The sequence below is a fragment of the Calidris pugnax genome, unplaced genomic scaffold (genome assembly GCF_001431845.1).
Source record: "Calidris pugnax isolate Ruff unplaced genomic scaffold, ASM143184v1 scaffold28, whole genome shotgun sequence".
NCBI lineage: Eukaryota > Metazoa > Chordata > Aves > Charadriiformes > Scolopacidae > Calidris > Calidris pugnax.
The window spans coordinates 13,329,071-13,341,032 of NW_015090842.1; positions in this window are offsets into that span (position 1 = coordinate 13,329,071).

Here is an 11,962-nt window from a genome sequence, read left to right on the forward strand (position 1 = left end):
TTTCCTTGCATGCTGAGATCACGTGTGATCCAAACCCACATCAGGATGACAGACACCACTGCTGCTCCTGAACAGCTTGTATTTACTAATTAATACCAGCATTCTGCATTCATGTATTATTCCATGACAGTCTGTCTTACAGTCATTACTTTTGCGGGTTTTTGAATCTCATTTAGATCTTATTGAATATTTTATTTTAAAACATAATTAACATTGGCTTATATGTGATAGGGATGTATGATGCAAAATAAGTATTAAAGTAATAATAGTCATCATAGCTATAGCAGATTGAACAGTTTAATGTATTTCATTTGGTTTTAAACTTTTGTTACAAAAGGTTTGTCAAGCTCTGCAAGCCTACGTGACATGGTTTGCTTGTCTCGACTTGGCGCTTGACCCATGATACGTAAGTTTTGGCCAAAAATACGTTACTGCGCCCTGCATGATACTATTTGTAACAGAGTGCACTAGAGAAATGGTACCTGGAAGCGCTTCATGCTGCAGTACTGTGGCTGCTGCAGGATTTGCACATCCCTGTCAGCCAGGGTGGCTCCTCTGGTCACTTCCACACCTTCTGGCACTCAACTCAAGGACCACACAGAGAGTGTGGTCCCGAACATAAAGGAGAGTTTTACTTCTGCTGTGTGTAACTCAGGGCTCGGGACCAAGATGAGGCAGTTTTTCCCAGGACTGAGGTGACAGGAAGGAAGAGGCACTTTTCACACAAGGCTAATGTTAAAATAATTTATGTTTTGCTGAAGCATCTTTTGCCGCGTTTCTCAGAAAGTGCCTAAGCACTAACTGCCTGGGTCAGAGGGCACCCTGTGGCTCGGGGGGCTGTTCTGCCACCCCGACCCCCAAGGAGAGAAGGCTCCAGCCGTGCAGGGCAGGGTCTGCAGCACAGCCACCTCCTGCACAGCTCAGAGCCAGCAGGTGCTTCATGCCAAACTGCTGGCGTGCCCGGAGTTAGGAACTGGGATGAAATCCCAAGAAAGTTGAAAAGGTTCATTAATTAAACAGATACAAATTTCTCATTTTTCCTCTGTAATGAGGTGTCTTTCTCAAAGGCATCACTATCAGCGAGGCCCTGTTCCTGCTAGACTCTTTCGAAGTAACACAATTAGGCTGTCAGGAGTGAACTATTCTTTTGAATAAAATGACTCTTGTGCTCACCTTGTCCAAGAGAGGCATTGCTGAGTCCACACACACACGCAAAGGCCTCATCTGCTGAGGCACCATAGAGCTTCAGGTCCTGCTGGTTTGAACGTGTCTGTCACAACATGCCAGTACACGCGTGTCCTGCCCATGGCATATGTGTGTCTCCACAAATTCAGGCAGTGCGACCCAGAGAAAAACAAGTGAAAAGTATCAATCTGTTGAAAGTGGGCTGATAAGCCCTGCCATGTCCCTTTTGCCACAGTCAACACCTCAACTAGTGATGTCCTGAGCTGCTGCCCGAGGCAGTAAGAGATAATAGCTGCTTGACTCAACCCTGACAGAGTGGTGCAGTCACACAGGTTACCTGTAACCCGTAACACCGGCTGTGACCATGCTGGTAATGCATGTAGGTGGCATATTTTCTTTTTTAATGTGCCTTGTATCTACATTAGCTTTTTATCAACCAGTTATAGGGGCACTGGTGACAATATAAAGCGTGGCCCATGCCATCAAGAGGGATTCGGGCAGATCCCTCTCATGGACTGTACTGGTGGGCACTGAGCCGTGTGCTCTCGGCCTTTCCCCTTCATGTTTTCATACATGGGAGGATGAAAAGTAGTCACAGTATCTGGGGGTTGTGACTCCCACTGCAGGGAAGGTCTTTGTGAGCGGTGGCCAGCTGCTTGCACGGCACTAGTGGTGAGGCTTCCAGCTCCCTACCTGCAGTCTGATTGCTGCTGAGCTGCCAGTGTGTGGTGGGGCAGTGAGGGGGTTAATGCTGCTGGATTGCTTTGATAATTGAAAAAAAAAAAAAAAAACCATCCAAAGCCAACCAAAAAAAAACCACCTGGTTGAGGTCAGTGCTCTAGTAAGTACCTTTTAAAGAAACAATAACCTGGTGCAATAGAAAATACTTTGCCCATCTCTTCAGTAGAAATCTGATAAACCATGGAGAGAGGCAGGTGTCTGGGGAGATAAAAGTAATAAATGTGGCTGCAGTTCTGAGTGAGCTAGCCTGTCAGGCTGGTAATTAAATGAAAGCCCCTCTCAGGAAATGCTGGAAGCTAATAGCTATACATGGAGATGCCAATTCATTTGCCTCAGCAATATATGTTAATTTTAGCATGACATTAATTTATGCAATTTGCAGTGGGACAAAATGGTGGGGGTGCAAGGGGGAGAGCTTTCATCCTGCCAGTGATTATTTCAGGTGCTAGAGACTGTTAAGCACCTTATACTTAAAAACAGAACAGTGAGTGAGAATGGGAGAGAGGAAATGTTTAATTTAAGCAGATCTTCTAAACAGAATTAACTAATCACAGACTTATAACTGACCCGAACCCCATTTGCAGAGAGCTGCCAGGGGATCCTTCGCTTGGCCACAGCTCAGTAAGTACCGAGCCCTAGTTAGCAAACAGCTTGAGTCGCTCTGTGTTGGGGTGGTTTAAAAGGATTTCTAAGAGTTACACGAGTGTGAAATTAGGAGCGCTGCAGTGGCAGAGTGCACCTACAGGAAGAACAGCGGTTCTTTGAGACTGCAGTAAGCTTAAAGATGCTCCGGTAGGTGCTCCGAGGTGCAGGAGAGGACTGACGTGCAGGTAGAGGTGTGCTGGTAATCACTAACAACGCTCCTGCTGTCTGGGCACGGGGCTCAGCACCGCCTCAGCTCTAGTGGTGCGGCGCTTTGTGCTGATAGAGCTGCCCAGCTCCTTCTGCTTTGGGGTTGTCCTCTTCTGGAAGAAAACTAATGCTGAGGCCAGACAGACATCGAAGTGGGGGAGTTGTTTGCCTGATGCGTAAGGCAGTGAGGGGACTGCGACCCCGCTGTGTGCTCGGGCGGCGTGTGTTTGTGTGTTATGGTCCCTCTCTGAGGTCATTTTTGACCCCTGTGTCCCGTTTCAATCATATTTGTCAAGCCATCAAGCTCTCATATAACGTCGCTGCAGCTCACACGCACACAGCTGCCTGCCTTAGAGGAGAGCTATGCCATTACCATTACACACTCTTCCCCGTGGTGGATCCGGAGCTGCCGGGGCTTGCTGGTGATAGGTGCCACCACACAGACCCTCCACCCCCGGCAGCAGCGCCAGCTTCTGCTGGGTGCGTGGTCTGTGTAGAAGCAAGGCCCTGATTTACACTTCCAAGTGTGGTGTTAAGGGCATGGCTATAGGTATTTCAGCTCTGAAACACACACTGCAGCACAGCAGGCTTCTTTCTAAAAAGTCTTCTGATCTGTAAAATTATCAGCATTGAGGCAGCAGAAGGCAAAGCAGATTTTCCTTTATTTTCTTCTGCCTTAGAGGAGGAATACTCACTTGCCCTTCAGTGTGATTACAGCCCATTTACCAACACTTCTTTTTGAATTTCAGACCTAGGTTTTGGAACAGTCAGAAGCAAGAAATGTTTCTTTTCAGAGCCTGGAGCAGTCAGTGCAATGGTAAAGTTTATTTAACAAAAAGAATAGTTCCAGCTGAATTCACATTGTGAAATTACAGGTCCATTTAAAGCAAAATAGAAATGGTGGCAGGTTAGGGTCAGGGAAGGAAGATAATGGCATCTGCTGTAAAGTGCATCCAACAACCGTCTCCAAATTTTTAAGTTTTTCTAGGATGTTTTTCTTTTCTTTGTATAATTATGCAAAAGAATAGAACTAAAAAAAAATAATTGCTAGATGCTGAAAGCAAGCTTGAGGCTTGCTTGGGGATTGCAATTGGAAACATTATAAATGGTGTCTCAAATGTTGACTGATTTCAGAGCTATGGGCTCTCTCCCTCCTGTCATGGACCAGGATGGAGGTCTGTGACCTTCCTGCCCGCACATGTGTCCCCAGGGTCTGTCCTCCCTGCGTGGCTGGCCAGGGCAGGACCCCCGGGGACACGATCCCCACGAGGGCTGGCCCTGGCTACCCACTCCTTGCTTTACAGCCATTGCCCTGATGCCACAGAAGTCACCTCAATCCCTTTTGTTCCAGACTGCAGCTGTCAAAAATGCACATTTTTCATGAGAAAGAAGGCTGCCACCAGCTTTTCATAATAGTACTTTAAATGTAGCTTGCTCTTGCCACTCTTTCTGCAGACTGGCTGCTGTGTCTCCTCCCCGGCTCTGCTGCGGTGTCCCTCTGCCCCTGCTCTGAGGACTCCCCATTAGTGTCACCCTAACACCAGGAGGTGAGCTAGAAACAAACCTGGGAATATTTTGTAAGTCCTACCTGCATCAGCCCTGTGTGTTTGCCTGCAAGAGCTGTGGAAGCCCTCCCTGAGGAGTCACCTGTGGCCCTTTGAGATTGCCAAAGGGACTTCCAGAGATTTTAAGAGACTTTGGGGCATGCCTTAGTGTATCTCTGTCTTGACACTACTGAATCCTACTGAGCCCTTCCATAACCCTGGCACTTAAACAGAGATTGTGTTGAGAGCTGTCGTCTTCTTATGAGTTAAAACAACCAAAAGAGATAGAAATAATTTTCCACGTTGTGTGGCACGTAAAAACGTGAAGATACATTACCTGCAGATTGCAGCTCAAATTCTGCTCTGGCTTGGTAGCACCAGGAAATGTTCCCACTCTGAACAGAGGTGATGAGTGAACCAACCAGCTGGAGCCCTGCTCTCCCTCGCTGTCGGAGGAGGCGTTTCTGCAGCCTGGTTTTGGTTGCACCTTCAGACACGGCACGGCGCTGGCTGCTGCTCCCTCCCAGGTCCTGCTGCTGCCAAGAGCTGGGAGTTTAAAACCAGCTGAGCCTCCCCACACGGCAACATGATTTACTAAACCACTAAGATATTGGGTCAGCCTTGTAAATCATTTTAATTATTTCACTAAACAGGTTGTGGAAATAGATCAATAGAAAATATGGCATTTAGGCTTACAATGCTGTGTATTCATTATGGGAAAGAAATTATATTAACTGATTTAGTAGCTAATAATAACTGAAAATAACAATTTAATGGAAGCCTTCCAATCCCGCGCTTTGAAAGCAGGATACAGCTATACACAGTCTACCCATTTTAATCTCAGTCAAGTATACATAGCAATTTTTTGACTCTCAGAGAAATGTCAGTCAAGTACAAGTAACTCGCAGACTTTCAGCATCCCATAAATTACATTATAATAAAACAAAAACAAAGAAACTGTCAACAGCCATTTTTACACACTGGCAGGGTCACACGAACCAGGCATATGAAAAATAAGAAAATATATTGCAATATAACAAAGTGGAGGTGTTGCACAGCAGGGGCTGTTTTCCACTTGCAATTGCTATTTCCGTGAGACCGTGGTTTGCACTGCTGGGCTTGAAGGGCACTTCTCTCTCTAAAGTGTTGGGGGTTTGTCTCAAACATCTGAATGCTAAGTATATGCTATATACATGAAATATACATAAAGAGGGGGAGGAAAACAAACCAGAAAAACTCAATCTCTCCTGTGCAGCAAAAGCCAGGTGTTGCCCTTCAGTAGTTGGGGTTAGCATTGCTCTGTTACAATTATTTTACTGTAGCTAAACTAAATTTGGTACGCTGTGTCCTGGTTTTCTTAATGCATGCAGGATGGTCGCCTGTGCAGCTGCAATACCTTCCCCTGAAGTGAGCTGTACATTGTACCTATTTAATGCCTTATTGGCCATGGAGTAGCTGCGCTGAACCAAGCAGGCGCGACTGCGGGCAGAACCTGAGCTGCAATCAGATCTGCGCCCGTGTCGCTGCTCCTTGGAAAGCCTGCAGCCTGCTGATAGGCAGGTGTCACACCAGCTATCTCCTCTCTGGCTTGCAGGCAGAGTTAAGCTTTTCTTTAAGCCCTCAGGCTAGATAGCATTTGAATTACGCACTCCATCGCACCCCAATTAGCTAGGGATGCATGACAAAAATCATTATCAGTGAGTTTATTTGGGGAAACACCTTATTTTGCTGCTTGGTTCAGCATATGAAAAAAAAAAAAAAAAAACACCACAAAACCTTCTTCTCCACTGAGAAAAGCTTGTTTCAGGGCAGAGTGAAACTTTGAGCCGTGGCAAATCATGTTGCTCCTGCTTATTCACCTGTCTCCTTGAGCTCCAACGGCTGTTTTGGGAACGTTAAGTGTTGCTCAAATAAAAATGAATGGCTTCAGCACGACAGCAGAGCTGACTGAGCACATCCCCTGCCCAGGCTGTGCAGCGTGCCCTCTCCTGCTCCCCACACCCCACAGCAGGTGAGTTTTAGAGTGTCCCCAGGTAAATGGCCCCTGTGGGTTCCACCCCACCTCCCCTCCTCCCTCACCGTTTTGCAGTCACGCTCTCAGCTCTAACCAGCAAACTGGAGGGATGTTTTTCCCCAAGCCCCGTGAATGTCAGCAGCAACAGATGAGCCATGGATGAAGGGAAACGCGCTGTGTGAACACGTGGTGTTTTCATGGCCCTGAACATGAGCAGTGTTTTCTCTGGCTCCAGAAACCTGCAGGGGCAAGGTTTGAATTACCCTGGGTAATGAGCCTAAACCTGGTTGATACTTCCATGCACGTTTACCACCAGGTTGACAAACACTTTGTGAACCCAGCGGAGCTCCACGCGTTTCCTGGTGAGATGGTTTGCTTTAGTGAAACGCTTCAGTCTAGTATAAGTAGTGTAAGACCTTTCTGGCCTTAAAATAATTAACTCTTGGGTTAATAAAGAGAGTTTATGTTCTTGAAAAATATTGCAAAAAGTTCAACTTCTCACATTTGACACTTTGGCGAGCGGGATTTAGTTCCATTTACTCAGTCTTGATAGTAAATCACGTTACAGCTCAGATTTTGGCAGGTGCCTGCTGCTACATGTTGCTAACTACTGTTCTTGCTCCCCCAGTTCTGGCGGCAGCGAGGCGAGACTTTCTTCTCTCTCTCCCGACCTGCTCCAAAACTGCAAGGTGGCCACATCAGCCAACCCACACCAGGATCAATGCACCGGTATGTACTCAGTTTTGGTTTTCTCTCTTGTCAAACCCTGCTTACTTCCCTAGAGGCTGAAATGCCAGTGTTATTAATTATTAAATATTTACTATATGAGGAGTCTGGCTGCTGACTTCAGCGGGACTCGGCTAGCTCGGATGCAAAGTCATTAGCTCAACCAGCAACTTAACCATAAACTGAGGTTCATTTTAACCAGGATTGCAATTAGCACCTTGCTGTGCATTTAACTAACTTGAGACTTTCATCCCACTATACTATAAAAGTTGAAATTATATCCAAGCACTCTATAAATGGATTACACTATTATCATTATTTGTAGCACTGAGTGATTGTATTTTTACTGTCTTGCACTGAATTAGCATAAATGAATCACAAACTGAGTGTCTTTGGTAAAGATCATAAAGTAACTGATGTTTCCTTAATCAAATTGTACGTTTTCATCATCTCATTTGATTTTGTTGCCTGAAGTGTCTCTTGTGCACTTTCTCAAGTGCTGCCTTGTGCTCAGGGTAACAGGTATCACTGACAGACATGGTTCAGCCTAGATCATTGTCCAGTGGAGCTGTTCCTTGGCCTGACTCAGATTTAGATGTGCACACCCTGTCCTTGTCCAAAGATCTATCAGTTTTCCAAGCAGGCCCAGCTCCCAGGCTCACACCCTGCTCGGCTTAGTGGCAGCAAGGATGACTGAGGAGGTACCAGAGCTCCCAGAGCTCAGAGCAGTGTACGCTCGCTGTAACGACAAGGTGGGGTGTTTCAACAACATCCTCATTCCTGTCAGAGACACAGGATTAGTTTAAGTGAGAAACGTAGGCTTTTAAATCCGGAGCCATTTGAGGGTCCCTTCAGGAACCTATGGGCGACTTTTCCTTGTGCTCCTGCTGTCCTTGCTGGCTGGAAGCTGGGGCAGAGGTGGTGGCAGAGCAAAGCCTGTGAGGATGAGCACTGGGATGCGGGGCAATAGGTATCCTGAGATGCACTGGCCATGGCTCTGGGAGCCTGGTGGCCCAGCCCCTGCTGTCCTGCTTTCAGAGCTTTAGGGGGGATCCCAGAAAGCAGAGAAAGAAAAAAAGAGTACTCCCCACCACGCTGGGGATGCTCTGGTGGCCCCAGAGGACTGATTCTCCCAGTGCATGTCCCAGGGCACAGACTATCCCCAGCCCAGGGCTGCCCGATGCCATGGGGGCGGAGGGGGGGCACGTGTCCCAAGGGGCAACCAAGTTACCAGATCCTTCACTGAAGTCTGGCCAAGGTGCTCCTATCTAGGTCACAGCCACCCACCATGGCGCTCTTCTTGGGCGGGAAGGATGAGGCAAACCAAGGGGGGTGGTGGGTGTCAAAGTCCTGACACCAACTTTCCTCACACCCATCCTTAGAGCACAGCAGCTCTCCCCGTGGGGCTGATGACACATTTTTAAATCTGCAAAGACAGTTGGTTAATGACACTCTGACAGGTATCAGTCACTTGGATCAACTCTGACAACTCCAGAAGCGCTGAAATGCAACTGTCCAGAATGGTAAGTAAATAGATTACAGCATATACATTAAAAAGAGGCTCTGCCGTGGGTATTTAGAGCTAAATCTAGTGTTTACCATAGACTATCAATACAGAAACACTCTATTAAAAAAAGAAAAAAAAAGAGCTATTATAAAGAACACAGCACTTGGAAATCAGAAGTATCTTACTAATTTTTGCCACAACAGCTGACTTTGAGGGCCAAAATACCAACACCTGCCTAGATACTACCTAGATCACCCTGAAACCCAAAGTGAGTCATGTTACTCACTGGATTGTCAGAGCAACTTACAAGCCTGAAAAAATACTTAGTAACGAAGAATTCCTGTTCTAGGTCAATAAAAAACTCAATGACTTCAGATTTTCAAGGAAAATGACAAGAAAATCCAAATATAAGAGCCCATTTTATGTGGTCATCTCTTTTTTCATCTTGCATAACCCTCCCAAAGTCTTACCTGTTGCTTCCTATTTCAAGGGGACTAACACAGAAATAAATTAAAATTTTTGACAGATCTGGTCATGGAATAGGAAAAAAAAAATAGCTTAACACCCCCTTTCCCATCTTCCCCAGAGTAAATCCCCAACATGTCCTTTAGAAAACTATAATCTTCAATTGAACTGTGAGCATTTTTGAGTTAGTTATCAAGTCATTGGTCATTTAATTTGTATTAAAACTACAGGTAATTGTCCATATGAAATTTAAGAAAAAATTTAACAATAACAGGAAACCAAATCTATAGGCAACAAACAGGGAAAGCCATTAACTCACTCTGCAGCACAGTGCACTTTGATTCGACTCTTAATATAACTGTGATTTGCTTGGAATGTCCATAATTGTTATTATGAAAAGGCTGGCGGTTCTCATAGGAAAAATAGGAGATTTCAATCCATTCATTGACATTAGCACAGATCCTTAAAAACAGCCATCTTCTCCAGGACTGCATTTCAGATAGTCATTGATGCAGAGCTGAACCACACGCTTTCCCCGGTTGGCTCCATTTATAATAAATATCCGTCTTTGCTCTGCAGAGATTGCTGGGGTTTAGAAATACGGTCTAAAACCAACAACCCCCACCTCCCTTCCTCGTCCCTATCCCTGTCAAACCACGTGGCTGTGCCCAGGGGACGGTGGTGCTGCTGCTCTGCCACAGGACGGGGTGACACAGGAACTGCTGGTGCCCTCCTGCCTTGCTGGGTTTCTTCCAGCCTCCCTCTCCTTCCCTTTGGTTTAGGGCCGTTCATTTTCCTGTGGTGTAACTGCTCCTGTGTGACCAACCCCCAAACCTGCCCCACGGGGCACAAAAACACCACAGAACCCCCAAAACAGTGAAGAAGGGAAAAAAAAAAAAATCCCATGTCTTTTCTGTGCTGTAAGCGAATGTTTTCCCATCTAACCATTCTTTATTAATCAGCAATAATTTGCATGTGTTGGTATTATAGCACTCTGCTGGTCCCTCCCTGGCAGCAGAGACCCCCGGGGTGACAGAGGGGGTGTCCCCACGGGCCAGCAGCTCCCTTGGCAGGGCTGGGAGAGCCCCCCCCTGCCCCCACCAAAACCCGGCAGCGCTCGCTCCCTACAAATTAATATTCGCACAACAACAACAACCCTTCCAATCAGTCTTTGCTAAAAGCATTAATTAAGACTTTAACATTTTTGATCCCATCAATTTTCTGTTCTTTTCTTATTAAATAGATGTACTAGGGGAGTTTGAATAATAACTGCCCGAAGTTGGGGGATAATGAATAAATGAACTTTGCCAGCCTCTGGCTAAGCATGAAATTTACTGAGTAGTAACAAATGCAACAGAGGCAGCTCATATATTAACCAACCACGTTTTGACACACAAGTTTGGGAGCACATTATTTACTTACTTACTAATTCTAGCGAGATGAGGCTCTAAAATATTTTATGCAGGAACTGAAAAATGACATGTTCAGACAGTCTTTTGGATTCTCCATCACGGCGTGGAGCTGCCTGCTCGCCCGTCTTCCCGGCGGAGGGTCTCTGGCCATGCACAGCAACGTTTTTGGGACTGCACACTTAATTTTCCGTGGGAGCTTTGCCAGAAAAGGAGCAGAGCCGGAACTAGGTAATTTTGCTTTTTACTTGCTAGGTCTTGGCACTTTGAAGGTCACCTGTGTGCTATAAAACTACTTCTGTTCCATGTGTTTTTACATGTTCATGGCTCTAGCATCAGCTCTGCTACACTGTTGTAAATCCATTCATTTTTGTAGAAATCCATTAACTCGCAGTGAATTTATAGCAGTATAACTGTGAGCAAACTACGGCTGATGGCGCAGACTGGAAATATTACAAGGAAAAGTGCAAAGTTCTATTGATTTTCTCTCAGGAAAAATGTGTGTTTCCTTATGATTATATTATAGATGACTCAGCTCTGGCCCCTAACAGCCATCACTCACGCTGCCCAGCTCCCTGCTGGCTGCCTTGGCGCAGAGGAGCCGCTGGCTGCGGTGTCCCCCAGCGCAGGGACCAGGGGCTGGCTCCCCAGGTACCCACCCACTGCCTTCCCCCGGCTCCGCAGCCCAGGCACTGACTCCTGATCAATCCTGACAGCAGACACCACCAGCAACGCTGAGATTTATGAAAGAGCAAGATTTGCCACCAGCCTCTGTCCATTAAGGGTACAGCAAAACCTCACTTTGCCCTTTGTAAATACAATCAGCACAAGTGAGGCGGTTGCCCTTTTCAGAAGAGTGAGCGCTCTCAAAGGACAGATGTTTTAGCAGAAGTCCTTAACACACTCACAAGCAATAAGGCTCCAAATTCTTTACGTTTTTCCATCAAAATGTTTCTCAGTCCTCTAAGTGCTTTTTAAAGACTAAATACTGTACTGGAAGCTGCAGCCTCCTCTTTAGCCAGTTACTTCCCCTGCAGTACACAAGTGCAGGGCAAACATAGGCTGTGTACTTTGCAGAAAAGCTGGCCCCAATGTGGAAAGCAAGACCCCAAAACCTGGAGGGCACATTCTGCACATCTTTGAAGACAGAAATAGAGCAAAGGTGAAGGTAAAGCCAGGTTATCTGGGCAATCTGCTCCCTTGTGGAAGTTATCCTGTGTGCTGGGAATGAGTTATCTCTGCACGTGTGCAGGTCATCATGGGAAGAAAAGATGCCTATTGCTCTTGTTAGGAGAGATTTTTCATCAAATCCTCAGGTTATTGTTTAGTAGTTCTGAGGTTTTATAGTGAATTGGAATATAAGAATTGTTATTCCTACTGTGGCACACTTAATTCTGATCTCAGAAAGGATAAAAAAAAAGTTATTTTTAGTTGCAGATTTAATATTTTTTCACCTTTAATGTGATTAAAGTCTAAAAGACCTTGATAACTCTATGCCTGCTGCTGCACACAGAACTTC